Genomic DNA, 13,645 nt, shown 5'->3' on the forward strand with positions numbered 1-13,645 from the left:
AGACTAGGGTTACCATATTTAAGGTTTTAAAAAAGAGGACACTCCACGGGGCCCCTGCCTCTTTCCCGCCCCAACTCCGCCCCTTCCCCAAAGTCCCCGCCCCAACTCCGCCCCCTCCCCTGAGCACCCTGCATTCCCCCTCCTCCCTCCCAGCCACACGAAACAGCTGCCCGAGTGCTACCGGCTTCACGGTTTGCCGGGCAGCCCCCAGACCTCCAGACCCGCTGCGCCCCCGGCTGGGCACTTCCCCAGCGCAGCCGGAGCCCGGGAGGGGAAGCATCCGGCCGGGGGCGCAGCGGGTCTGGAGGTCTGGGGGCTGCCCGGCAAACCGTGAAGCCAGTAGCGCTCGGGCAGCTCGGCTCTTCAGCTACATAGAGCTGAGGTGTCTGGGGGGAGCAGCAGCAGCCGCCGCAGCAGCGGGGAATCTGCCTGCAGCTCGCAGCCTGCCGGAGCTGCTCAGGTAAGCAGGGGACTGGGGCAGGATGCCAGCATTTTCCCGGACATGTTCGGCTTTTTAGCAATTCCCCCCGGACGGGGATTTGAGAACCAAAAAGCCGGACATGTCCGGGAAAATCTGGATGTATGGTAACCCTATCAAAGACCTACTTGGTGACACTCATTAACACTTTCCAGCACATAAGTACACTCAAATCACTTACATGTGCCCACAAAATGAACGTCATATTAATGGTTTTTGTGGGAACAGTGTTTAAGTTTATGGATGGTATGTTTGGTGTTTAAAAATTTAGGACATTCCAAGGGACTATGGCCAGAGATTGTAACCCAGGCCTCTTGGGGAGTCTCCAGTGCACAGAACACAGAGCTGTTACAGAGTCCAATAGTGCTGCCAACACACCTGCAGTCTGGCCCACAGCAATACTGCTGTTCCAGCTTTGAATTACTCACACACAGCTCTGCCAGTAACCCTCAGTTCCAGCCTGTGATTAGCTACATCTACACAGGGCTTTTGTGGGAGAGGTTGAGATTTTTTTGGCATCTTGCATTATCAACTAATTCTCTTCTGGGAACATAAGAACATAAGAATGGCCAAACTGGGTCTAGCCCAGTATCTTGTCTTCCGACAGTGGCCAATGCCAGGTGCCCCAGAGGGAATGAACGGAACAGGTAATCACCAACTGATCCATCCCTTGTAAGCTTCTCTTGACACCTTAAATGTTGCTTCCAGGGCCGGGGAGGAGGGGGGGGCAAGTGGGGCAATTTGCCCCAGGCCCTGCCAGGGCCCCCACGATAATATAGTATTCTATAGTATTGCAACCTTTTTTTATGGAAGGGCCTCCAAAAATTTCTTTGCCCCAGGCCCCCTGAATCCTCTGGGCGTCTCTGGCTGCTTCTTGGAGCAGTTAGACCTGGAACCCACAATAGGAGAAGCAATTCTTGATTTAGTCCTAAGTGGAGGACAGAATCTGGTCCAAGAGGTGAATATACCTACCCCTGTTGTGCCACATCAGTGGATGAGCTTGTATTTTGCTGCCAGTCATTAAATAACTCATGGATTGTGCTAATGCATCTCCTAGATCATCCTGAGTTTGTTGGTTCTAAAGCAGAAACTCTAAAGAGACCGGCAAATAACCAAAATGACCACCAGATTCTGTGCATCAAGGGAATGTTCAATGTTGAAAACTTGGAATCACTGTGTGACACACAGAAAACTCGAGTTTTCTCTGACTACTGCCAACATGTTTGCAAATACAGATGTTTACCAGAACCTAAGAACCAAAATCTCAGCTGAACTGAGCACAAAAGTTGCAGGAGAAACATATGTCAAGAAAACTCAGCTGTTTCTGGAAATCCTTCCAACCATGAAACACGAGAAAACCAAAAAAGTGTTCAAAACCTTCAACACAATGCTCGGCGAGAAATGGGAGATGACTGTGGCCCATAATCTGAACCCCAAAGTCTTTGGTACTTAAGATTCTTTTTGGAATGTCATCCAGCTGTTGCACCCCTTCCTCAAGGTGAATTTTGCAGCAGACTACGACCGTTATGCCAGAGTGTTTCAACCATTTGACACTAAAGATGAAACTTCCAATCTGAAAGGGGAATCTACTACTTACATGAATTTGCCTAATCCTGACCATGTGAAACTGGATGTGCTGGCTTTTTGAAACAATCATCAAGACATACTTCAGCAAAGTGGAACAGCGAGCTTTCACTGTACCCCCTAATCTATTGATGCAGAGTGCTTATTTGCAAAGTTGGACTGCCTGCAAGACAGGAAGAGGCTCAACAAGATTGAGGATACTTTGAAGCACATTATGTGAGCGTACCAAACCAGGATTTCTGGAAAAACTATTGGCTCTGAGAGAGACAAAAAATACCTTTGTACAGAAAACAAGTTTCAATTATACTGTAGTAAAATGTGTATATTACAAAAGGCTTTTTGTTTTCATTTTCTCCTCATTTTTCCTGATTTTTAATTTTTTTTAGTTTTTAACATGATTTCATCTAAGTTTTAAGAGTAACTCAAAGCCAACATCCAGCTCAAAATTACAAAAAAAAAAAAACCCCACCCAAATAAAGCGATGCAATTACATGCAGAATTTTATCTCATCGCATACATCCCCACAGCCACTCACCAGGGAGCCTATACCTACCACAAGCAAATTAACTGTTACCAACCACATTCACCAAGGTGACCCCAGGCAATCCCTGTGCGGTGAGCTTGTATTTCCTAAATTCGGTGGATTTGATTTAGATCTCAATGCTAAATGAGCATACAGCTGTTCTCTATGTAAGGTATTCCAAGGAGCCTGGCTAGATAAAAGCACAAGCATTGTAGAGCTGTGCCTAGAGCCCCAACTCCTGGAGTCACATGATGAGGTCAGAATCTCAGCTTTCACTTAAAAATGTAAATTTCTAGCAAATTAAAACTTTGAAATTGTGGCCCAAGTGTAACCAATGCAGTGGTGTCTGCCTGGCTCTGCGGACAGCCTGAAACAATATCTCTGAGAGGTGTGAACTGCCCCACTCAGCCCCACGGGATTTTCACTCCAATAGACATCACTCTGGGGTTCCCTGCCAACTCTGAGAACTCTGTGTGGGGGCAGAGGAGTGCAGCAGGCCTGGTCACCTCTCAGATATGCCTCACCTGCGAAGATAAATACTGGATGAGGGCTCTGCTACCACTCTTGACTCTCCATTTGGGAAGAAGGGATCCCCATCTCTGCTGCTGCTATGGGTGGGGGCCCGGCTACCAGTCTTGCCATGGATGAAGGGGCCCCAGGTAGCTGCCCCTCCAGAGGGGAGGTGGCCTCCTTGCCACTAGTGTTAGGATAAATAAATTTCCAGTAGTGGGCGCTATGTTGTGATTATGCACAGGGTAATTTCTATGTATTTGGAGAACTCTGCTTCCAGGAAGTGTTTGGTGAGAGAGAACAGAGTGTGTGGAGGAAGGAATAAAGCCCGGATGTTGACTCTCTTTCTTCTGATGCTTGAACACTGTACATGGCATCAGAAGTGGGTCAGTGCCTGCAGGAACATGAAACCAGAAACAAAGAATATTAATACAAAACCCAACCCCACATCCAACCATACAATAATGACAAAGAGAAAACAGTAATCCTGGCAGCATACCAGATCCCTGACCCCGAGCAGAGGGACATGAAAGAGGACATGTTTAGCAGCTGGGCTTTCTTTAGAACAGAATGGCAAAAGTGTGAAAATTGCAATGGGGAGCAATGAAAAGGAAAGCAAAATAAAAGTAGCCACCCTGTATGCAGGCTGGCTCCAGGCACCAGCAAAACAAGCAGGTGATTGGGGCGGCACATTTCTAGGGGCGGCATTCTGGCGCCGGCCATCATAGGCGCCGACTCCGGGGCATGGGGAAAAAGTGCCCCCGCTGCCCCAGCTCATCGCCCCAGCTTGCGTCCGCCTGCTCCTCTGAGCACGCCGCTGCCTTTCCGCTTCTCCCCCTCCCTCCCAGGCTTGCCGCGCGGGAAACAGCTGTTTCACGCAGCAAGGCTGGGAAGGAGGGAGGGAGAAGCCAAGTGGCGGGCGCTCGGGGGAGGCGGCGGTGGTGAAGCAGAGGTGAGCTGGAGCGGGGAGTGGTTCCTCTACCCCCCGTTACTTTGTGAACTCCCCTCGCCTGAGAGGGAAGGGAGAGAAGCGGAGCGGCGGTGCGCCCGGGGGAGCAGGTGGAGCAGAGGTGAGCTAGGGCGGGAGGTTGCGGGGGGCGCAGGAAGCAATGGTGGGGGGGAAATGCGCCACACTTGGGGGAGGAGGCGGGGCTGGGGATTTGGGGAAGGGGTGGAGTTGGGGCAGGGCTGGGGGTAGGGAGGCACGAAAAAAAGGGGGGGGCACAAATTTTTTTGCTTGGGGCAGCAAAAATCCTAGAGTCGGCCCTGCCTGTATGCTCCAACAGCACATGGTCATGTCAACGACAGACCTAGAGGATCCATGTAAATACCTAGAAGCACTCTGTCACTGTGGTGGTACCTCTCTGGAGGTGTTGAGTGAATTTTCCTACTCACTCTCCACTGTTGTCCATTCTTGGAGGGCTGCGGTCACCCTTCCCCATGGAATAACATACAATTCCTGATGCATAAACTTAATGCAGTAACATCTCCAAAAGATATTGCAGGAATTGCTATATCTGTCAGCTGCTACAAAAGCACTTTCCACTCACAAAAATATCATATACGAAAAGTGTATTTTTAACAAGCCGTAATCGGAAATCAGATAAATTATGATAAATCCTCATTCATTTAATATAGCAGTGGATTACATGCAAACCGGAAAAACCTACACCCACTATGAACACAAGACAAAAACACAGATGTGGAGGATGGTGAAATACACACTCTCTTGAGACCTGATAAGCAGGACACAAAGAAACACAAGCTAAAAAGTGACTAATAGATATCGGAACAGATTCTCAAAACACCCCCACACAAGGAGCTCTAAGTGCAAGGCAGTCTCTTGTCATAAGAAAGGTTTGCATTCGCTCCAACATCAACTCAGTTGCAAGGTATACGTGAGACTCTGTTTAGAACTAAGGAGTGAAAGACCAGAATTCCCAAAACCAGAGAAATCTTTCTTGGCAGCTAAGGTATTTAAGAGTTAATTAATTAAAAAAATAAGAGTTACTGTTTATCTATGATGGTATAACCTGTGTGGGTATATAACAGAGTGTTAAGTATTCAGGCAGGTTATGGTATTGATGATTAAATTTGCGGTCTCCAATAAACATGACAAAAGGGATGTTTTGATAAATAGCTTCCCAGTAAAGAGAGCTACAGTATGATTCTGTATAGGAATTTACAGGAATTCAGGAAGTGCTTGCTGAGAGAGAACAACATCAGTGGAGGAAAGAATAAAGGCTAAATATTGCTCTGTCTGGGCTCGCTCTCTTTTTTATGCTTAAACACTGAACAACTGGAAATCCAGTGGGGGGTGAGGCCATGGTGTAGAGCTGGGGCAGTATGGAGCCCTGTGCTGTGCTGTGCCTAAGTTCCTGGATTGTCTTAATCTGCCCTGCCAAGGAGTGATAGTTAGAAGTTGATGTTATTAAAGCCATAGAGAGCCTAGCCAAATGGACCACTTCTCTTCATGTTACATAGCAGCAACCTGCCAGGTTGCCACACATAAGGGTAAGCCTCCATGAGTCAGGGTAGCAGAGTGTAAGTGGGGTCGGCCAAAATAACAGTGGGCACAGACATCTCACTGATATTCATATAGTTTGGCAGGAACAAAATACCTGCTTTCCCACTCTGACAGAAAATCTACTCTCCTGCACTATATTGGTGCAGCTGTGTTGCTGCAGTGCATCTGGTGTAGACATGCTATGCCAATGGCAGAGTGCTCTTCTGTCGCGAGAGGTGGAAGTATGCTTAATTGTTTTGGGATGGGTGGATGTTGGTGCTGTGCGTTTGTGTGTGTTGAGGGGGATAAAAAGTGTAATCAACTTTTTACATAAAAATAGTTTAAACTAAGCCTTCATTTTGTCTGCATGGAATGTATTAGCCAATTTTACATTGTTAGATTTCTTTTAAGTTAGGCTGTCTGTATATGCTTGCTTGGTATAAAATAATGCTGAAAAACAAGTATGAATGTGTGTGTATGAATGGACAACTTATCTATAAAATATGTAGTGAGGTGGAGTGGCCTTCCTCCAAGGCTGAAAGGGAGGAACCACTCCCTGCCCTCTGGTGGGCAGAGCCAGGTCAGGCCCACCCCTTGTGCTGGAAGCAGAGGGGCAGAACAGGAAGTATAAAAGGCAGGACCTCCAGCTCAGTTGAGCCAGAGCGAGGGAAGGAGCCAGATGCCTCTGCCTTGCTACTGGTCCCTACACTAAGGACCAAGCTGTGCCAACCTCTGTCCCAAAAGCAGGACCCTGAGGAAGGGGAGCTGCTAAGACTTCCATCGAGTACCCTGAGGAGTTGCTGGGACTGCCAGCTGCCGAGTACCCCGAGGAGACTGAGGACCTAGGAGCAATGAAGCCCTAAGAACAAGTAAGGGTAGGAAGTAGTCCAGGGAAACCAGACATTAGTCCAGTTGTGTTGGCAATTCCCCACCACTGATAGGGCCCAGGTCCCTCTACCCCCTGCTGTCAACCCTACACCTGGGGTGGCTGCCTAACCATCTTAGGCCGGACGGCCTCTGTCTGATGTCTGCCCCAGCCAGAGAGCTATCATCAGGAGTGGCTCCAGGCACCAGTGCACCAAGCACGTGCCTGGGGCAGCAAGCCGCGGGGGGCGGCGTGCCAGTCGCCGTGAGGGTGGCAGTCAGGCTGCCTTCAGCGGCATGCCTGCGGGAGGTCCGCTGGTCCCGCGGTTTTGGAGGCAATTCGGCGGCAGGTACGCCGAAGGCGCGGGACCGGTGGACCTCCCGCAGGTATGCCACCGAAAGCCGCCTGACTGCCATGCTTGGGGTGGCCAAATACATAGAGCTGCCCCTGGCTGCCATAGACTGCTACTGCTCTGCCCCACCCAGAGGGCTTGAGCCTGACTGTGTTTGCTGTCTGCCCCAGCCAGGGAGCTGGGCTAAAGACTGCCAATTGCCCTGCCTTGCCCCAAGGGGCCAGGGCCCAACACTCTTTGCTGACACTTACCATGCTAATCCCCCGTCCTTTGGCTTCATCTGCTAAGTGGCGCAGCGAGGCGGCGTGGCCTCCCTCCGTGGCTGAGAAGGAGGAACCTCTCTAAGCCACTACTACTAATATACAACTATTTTGAATGTGTGTTTCCAATGGTTTATCTATAAAATAGGACACAAGTTGGCTCGAATACATATTGAATTGTTTGGGAAATAGGGCAGAATGGGGGGGTGGACAGGTGTTGTGTTTGTGTGTTGTATGTTTTGCTAAAATATTCTTTTAAATTTTTCTGTCCTTCAAAAACTTTACTAAAATTAAGAGGCCTCTGATACCGTGTAAGCCAATAGGTGCTAAATTCCAATAAATATAAAAGGCTGTGAAGAAATGCATTACTTTGAGTAAACGAAATAAGGGAAATTGTTCTAAAGATTAGGAACCTCTTTCATTGGGGTCTATCTAACAGTTAGACCAGTGGTTTTCAAACTTTTGTACTGGTGACCCCTTTCACATAGCAATCCTCTGAGTGAGATCCCCCCCCTTATAAACTATAAACACATTTTTATATATTTAACACCATTATAAATACTGGAGGCAAAGCGGGGTTTGGGGTGGAGGCTGACAGCTCGTGACCCCTCATGTAATAACCTCGCAACCCCCTGAGGGGTCCCGACCCCCAGTTTGAGAACCCCTGATTTAGACAAATGCTAAAGGAATTGTGCAGAAAAAGAACACTTTATTCCTGGTTCAAAATTGAAAACAAAGACATTGCTAAATGTTCATAGGTTTTGTAAAAAGTTTGAAAGAGACATTTACCTGCATCCTTCTTTTGAAGACTGGGTCATATTTCTTCAAATAAAGACTACAACACAGGGAAAAAAAGGATGGGGTGGTGGAGGAGGAGAGGTAAGGAGGCGGCATATACCAGCATTCTTAACCCTGTCCTTTAAACAAATAGAAAATCTTTCCACTTTGTAATAAACAATAGAGAAATAAAATAATTAAAATAAAAGGCCTGCTGCCTTTGCACATTTAAGGATACTGAGAAAATCACATTTTAAGTTAAACATGAATTGTTGCAATGAAAGCGAGGGAGAATGTGTGGTGGTTTTAAAGCTAATATTCAGATATAATTTGGCATAGCTCAGTGCTTACAATCACTTCCCTAAGCACAAGAACAGTCGCCCACCCACTGCATATGTTTAAACTGGTGGTAACTGCAAAAATTACCATCTCAGGCTGAACCAATTACCATAACTATGGGAGTTGGGTGTTATTTGTTTTCTGCTTTTCCTCTGTCCACAGAGCACTTTACACATAGTGATATTTAATTATTAACTATACTATTAACAATATTGCATTTTGTTTTGTTTTGCTTTGTTTCTTTCTTCCCATCTCTCCCCTCCTCAACGCTGATGATGGTAAACTCCACATATACAAATTACATGACTATGTGACTATATAATATAAGAGGTCTGACTATTCTTTGATCACATTTGCTCTAGATCTTACTTGTCAAAGTTTCCCAACATGTCATTAGCTAGAAGCTGGTCGAAGACCTTCCCTGCGACCCCACAAATCCAAGAAATTGCTGACAAGGTGAGTGGCATGCAATGAAAGATGGACAACAGAAACAAATATTACAAAAGTGTAGGTCTTTAAAGCAAATTCCAGAGTGACTAGGGAATGAAACTAAATCTTACTTTAAAGTCTAGCATCCAGCACTGAAAATGGAAGCCTCTTGATTGATTGGAAGCATGTAATATGTGGCATGGAAAAATTGCTTAGGAAACAACTGCACTGACTCTAGTCCAGGAAATTCTTAGATTCGTATATGCCAAGGCCAGAAGGGACCATGTAGTTTGGCATCCTGTATAACACAGGCATTGAACTTTTTAATCTTTTAATCCATTTAATGGGGCCATGTTAATTTTGTATCGCTCTAGTTTTTTAATCAAAATGTCATGTGGTACCAAGTATAATGCCATACAGAATTCTATTACATCAACAGTATTACCTTTTATCAACCAAATTTGTAATCTCATTAAAAAGATATAAAGTTAATCTGACAGGATCTATTTTCCATAAAGTCATGTTGATTGGCATTAAGTATATTATGCTCTTTTAATTGAGTCCCATATCAGGTGCTCCAATATTTTGCCTGAGAGTGATGTCAAACTGGCAGGCCTATAGAATCATAGAATATGAGGGTTGGATGGGACCTCAGGAGGTCATCTAATCCAGCCTGCTGCTCAAAGCAGGACCAATCCCCAGCTATTTTTTTTTTGCCCCTGTTCCCTATATTGCTTCCTTAAAGATTGAACTCACAACCCTAGGTTTAGTAGACTAATGCACAAACCACTGAGCTAGCCCTCCCCTTCCAAAGTTATCTTGGTTATCCCATTTATCCTTTTGAAATACTGGCACAACTAGTTTTCTTCCAGTCTTCTGGGAGCTGTAGAGACATTGAGAGCTGTGATGCAGATAGCAATATATGAACGACAGCAAGGTCTAGTGGCCAATACAGTCACCTGAGGCTGAGTCTACACTGCCTAATCAACTACCAGTGCAGTTCCACTGACAGTAGCTGTCAGGGTTCCCTCCCCACTCTGAACTCTGGGGTACAGATTTGGGGACCTGCATGAAAGATGCCCTAAACTTATTTCTACCAGCTTGGGTTAAAAACTTCCCCAAGGGACAAATCCTTCCTTGTCCTTGGCTGAGTATTGCTGCCACCACCAAGACAAAGATTCAGGAAAAGGACCACTTGGAGTTCCTGTTTCCCCAAAAAATCCCCCCAAGCTCCTTCACCCCCTTTCCTGGGGAGACTTGAGAATAATCTACCAACCAGATAGGTAAACAAGGTGAGCACAGATCAGACCCTTGGGTTTTTAGGACACTAAAAACCAATCAGATTCTTAAAAAACAGAACTTTATTATGAAGGGAAAAAAAAAAGTAAAAGAAGCACCTCTGTAAAATCAGGATGGAAGGTAATTTTACAGGGTAATAAGATTTAAAACACAGAGGGTTCCCCTCTAGGCAAAACTTCAAAGTTACAAAAACAGGGATAAACCTAACCTAAGCTAAAACAAAAGATAATCTAACGCATTTCCTGGCTATTACTTACTATTTCTGTAATATTAGATGTATCATTTCAGTAGGAGTTGGATTACTTGCTTGGCCTCTCTCTTTGTCTTGGAGAGAGCACCCACAGAGAGCACAAAGGAAAAACCTTCCCCCTTAGATCTGATAAAAATCAGTAACATTTAAGTGAAGTAGCAGAGCTTATACAAGCCCCTCTAATTTGTTCTTCTAATCTGAATTGGATTGCCTATTATAATGGGCACCTTATTGGTCCTTTTGGTCACGTGCCAACCAGGTTATTTGAGCTTCTTAACCCTTTACAGGTAAAGGAGGGATTTTATGGTACCCTTAGCTGTATGTTCATGACAGTAGCAGTGGTAGAAGCACCTGTTCAGACAGGGTTCTAGGTGTCTTTACAAGTGTGTCATCAAATCCTGATCTGTACAGAACTGGCTGACAGGGTAGTAAAAATATCAGTGTTCTGCCTACACTGGTACTTGTGTACTTGGACTAGTGGAGCTGCACCGGTGGTGAATTGGAGGTCCCATTTGCTAACGCAGAGCAAGCCAGGGAGTCAGGCTTTTGTTCCTGGTGCCAGGGCTGGTTCTAGGGTCTCATTACTGGGGAGGCAGGGGAGGGGAGTGGGTATTTCGGGGACCCTGTAAACAAATAACCTTCTAGGAGTCCAGGGGCTAGTTGGATCCCTGGAAAATCTTGGCTTTTAAGAGTTTAAGAAAGTAGAAATTAGCTACTTTGTCAGTATTTTCCTGTGATTTATAACTTTGGCCTTTCTGACGATGATTTAGGGCCCTTTGATGGTTATTTGGGCTGGAGGGAGGGTGTGAGGGGGAAATGTCCTGGGCCAGCCTGGCTCTGCTGTGGACTCACTGTGTGACCCTGGTCAAATCACTTCACCTCTTCGTGCTTCAATTTCCTCAGCTGTAAAATGGAGGGGAGGAGTGGGGGATAACACTTCCCTTCCTGAAATGGGGACTGTTTAATTCATATTTGTAAGGCACATTGAGATTCTTCCAGGAAAGGCACTATAGAACTACAAAATATTACTGCTGTTGTGTGTATGCTCACTATAGAAATGTAACAGATGGTCTCTGTCCAAAAAATCTGAGAATCCAAGTTTAAATGTGCACCCAGCATGTGTCAGAAATAAGGCTACAATACTTAGTTTTCAGTGGACACAAATATGGTGCAAAAGATGAATCTTCAAGTCAGAGTCTGCTTTCATTCACACAGGGGTCAATTGATGTTTTTAATTTACTCCCCTGTTAAGTGAGAGCAGAATATAGCCTCTGGAGGGCAGATATGTACAATATCTGAATACTTTCAGGAAAGTGTCATGTACTTGGAATGATTTAAAGCAACAGTTTTCAACCAGAGGTCTGGGGCCCACTGTGGGACTGCAAGCAGGTTTCAGGGGGTCTGCCTAAATAAACCAGAGAGCAGGGCCAGCATTAGACTTGCTGGGGCCCAGGACAGAAAGCCAAAGCCCAAGCCCTGCCACCCGGGGCTGAAGCCGAAGCCTGAGCACCTTAGCTTTGCAGGGCCCCCTGTGGCCTGGGGTCCCAGGCAATTGCCCTGCTTGCCACCCCCTACCGCCGGCCCTGGCTCTTAATCTACTGGATTTGCAGAAAAACAGTTGTGGCACCCGTGGGCTGTGGAATTTTTATAGCATATACCCTTCATGCACCTCTTTGTGGAAGGGAAAGTGGCTGCCAACAGACAATGCTTCTAAAAAAGGCTCCAAAGCAGACAATTAAAATCACAGCAAATAGAAATGATACTTTGCCAAAAGCTCTTCTGAGAGGAGAGGATTTTAACCCTGATTTCCTCATTAAGTACAAGGCACTTTTCATCTGGCAATCTGAAAGCACGAATCCCCAACAGACATCTCTCTTTGTACCTTTGTAGGTCTGGGCCCTATGCCCTGCTCCTCTTCTCTCCATTTTACTTCTGGCTAGATTAGATGGCTCCCCACTCTGCCTGCTGGCTTCTGGGAATTCCTTTCTTAGGCAATTAAGTCTCTCCATACAATACAGGGGGAATCTGGGTGTCTAATTGAGGGGTAAGAATTCCACTAGTCAGCAGGTTGCCTAAGATCCCTGGTGAAATCTAGCCCCAGCAGCCCTATCAATATTTGGGAGGTTTTCTTGTACCATTGTTGACCCCTGAGCATTACCTTCATTTCTGCCCTTATCCTAGCTGAGTCCAGAAACACAACCAACAATACATATGATCAGGAATGTATTACTTATTAAATCTCCTTATTCTACATCTGTTAGGCATGAGGCAAGGGCTTCAAACTGTCCATTTGGGGACTAGGCAGCTGACTGCTTGACCTTCCTCAAAGGGATGGGCCCTCTCAATAAATAACTGATGGGTAAATAGTGCTTGGAGGTTGGGAAGGTCATGAATGGCAGGGGTGGTGGACGACAGGTTTTTGGCTGACACAAGGACAGCTGGCGCTGAGGGGACACTTAATTCAACACTTCCAAAGAAGTGGAAAGTCTGGGTGTAGTGTGGTGAATCTGCTGAGAGCAGCAGAAAGGAAAGGTTCCATGGGAACTGGGAGAATAGTTAGTCAAAATGGGTGTATTGGGATTGTGGGAGGAGCATCATGATTGCAGCATTTGGGGTGAGAATGGCAGCATGTGAAGCACTGGAACAGCTGCTCCAGAGTTGACACTCAAGCAGAAGATGCTGCATCAGTGTGGAAGAGCAATGCAGAGGGTCCCCCAATGAATCATACCACAGAACTGAACTCTGACCAATTACCTCTACTGCATGAATGGATTAAGATATTAAGTCCTGAGGACCCCAACCTTCTTTTGAATTGTCCCCCAAAGGTTAAACTGAGAACTACTCTTAGCTGTTTAGTGAGCCTAGGGAATGTGTCCTTTTCTGTCAGCCTTAGTAAATTAGTATTTCATTTGTGCTGTGTGTCAGAGCTTTTGGGGACCCACTAGCTCTTGCAGTCCATGTGCCTCACAGCTGAAGTTTCTTTAATGCCTTCCTCTGAGATGCAGTACATCTGTATCTGAGAAGGGCTGATGTACCATAGCACTCCAATGACCCCATCATGTGAGTGTCATCACAATAGTCTTAGGGAAAATTTTAAAAAGTCACTTGATTGTGACAGATATGACACTAACCTGCAATATCCTGGACAAACCATATTGAATTAAATTAGTATTATTGGAGTTCATTGAATTAAAAATGCAAAACATTATGTATGATTGAGGGATTGTACATAATTCCATGGGGGAAGGGAACCACAGCCCTCTAGGAACTAAGAACAGTTTGGGGAGGTGAGGCAAATTCATTCAGATTATAACACCTTCAGAGAGGTACCACCACCTGGAGAGATACTTGCATTTACTGGTTCAAAGGATTTTTAGATAAATAGTTTAAACTGACTTGAGGCCTTTTTTCTGATACAGTAAATGGACAGAACCTTCTCTCTTATGGAAAGGTTGGAAGGACTTAACCTACCA

At 45.9% G+C, this 13,645-nt stretch overlaps 1 protein-coding gene across 1 annotated transcript in view; it reads left to right on the plus strand.

Moving 5' to 3' along the window:
• The first annotated feature begins 8,547 nt into the window (after positions 1–8,547).
• LOC128830536 (cystatin-B-like) overlaps positions 8,548–13,645 on the plus strand; it is a 29,142-nt gene continuing 24,044 nt past the window's right edge. Inside the window, exon 1 of the mRNA XM_054016385.1 lies at positions 8,548–8,650. The gene's annotated coding sequence lies outside the window, so the exon portion shown is untranslated. The remainder of the gene's footprint in view (positions 8,651–13,645) is intronic.

This window comes from Malaclemys terrapin, chromosome 1 (genome assembly GCF_027887155.1).
Source record: "Malaclemys terrapin pileata isolate rMalTer1 chromosome 1, rMalTer1.hap1, whole genome shotgun sequence".
Taxonomy (NCBI): domain Eukaryota; kingdom Metazoa; phylum Chordata; order Testudines; family Emydidae; genus Malaclemys; species Malaclemys terrapin.